General features: G+C 64.2%; 1 protein-coding gene across 1 annotated transcript in view; it reads left to right on the forward strand.

The window, feature by feature from the left end:
- Positions 1–25: 25 nt before the first annotated feature.
- Positions 26–805, forward strand: part of LOC102757454 (protein NDRG1) — a 40,609-nt gene continuing 39,829 nt past the window's right edge. Inside the window, exon 1 of the mRNA XM_006753263.2 lies at positions 26–148. The gene's annotated coding sequence lies outside the window, so the exon portion shown is untranslated. The remainder of the gene's footprint in view (positions 149–805) is intronic.

An 805-nucleotide genomic window follows, 5' to 3' on the forward strand; every position in this document is an offset into this window, starting at 1 on the left:
TCTCCCTCCTCCGGGACATAAACAAACCTCGCTTGGCTCTCGGCTTGGTCTCCGGAGTGCGCTCACGCCCATCCTCTCTGTTCCTCTCCGTTCTCGCCTAGCACCGCCAGCCTCGCTCCAGCGCCTGTTGCCTCTCCCTCTCCCTTGGGTAAGCCCATGCCCTCCTCTCGCCGGGCAGAGGGGGTCTGTCGCCTGTGGGCGCTGCTGCAGCCCCTGGACCGTGCTTTGTGGTCCCAGGAGCTGCGAGTGCGCCGCGACCCCTGGCGCGGGTGTGTGGAGGGCTTTGGGGTGCGCGCACCTCCGGAGCGGGAGGCTTCCACTAGGGAAGAGGAGGGAAAAAGACGAGTCCCGGCGCTTCTTTCCTGTAGCTGGGGATGCGGGGTCCTGGGGGTCGGGGAGGCGGCGGAGAGCCGGCGGGGAACACCTGGATCCCCCTTCCCAAGGTTCTCCCAGAACCACCGCTGGCCGCGCTGAAGTAGGAGCAGGAGGAGGGCCTGGGGGTGTGAACGCGTGTGTGTGTGGAGGGGGCTGTGGGGGTCGAGGCTGTGTCGCTGAAGTGGGGTGTCTGGGGAAGGAGGGATTGCGCGCGTGTGTGGAAAGGAGGTGGGTAGAAGCTGGAGATGTGGCTGGAGAAGGGGTGTGGCTGTGTCTGGTTCCCAAACTGACTGAGCCAGAAAGGATACCTCTCTGCAAAGCGGGGGCTGATTGAGCCTGGACGCCAGGGTGGTGTGTGTGTGTGTGTGTGTGTGTGTGAGAGAGAGAGAGAGAGAGAGAGAGAGAGAGAGAGAGAGAGAGAGAGAGAGAG

The sequence above is a fragment of the Myotis davidii genome, unplaced genomic scaffold, assembly GCF_000327345.1.
Source record: "Myotis davidii unplaced genomic scaffold, ASM32734v1 scaffold30, whole genome shotgun sequence".
In the NCBI taxonomy this organism is placed as follows: Eukaryota; Metazoa; Chordata; class Mammalia; order Chiroptera; family Vespertilionidae; genus Myotis; species Myotis davidii.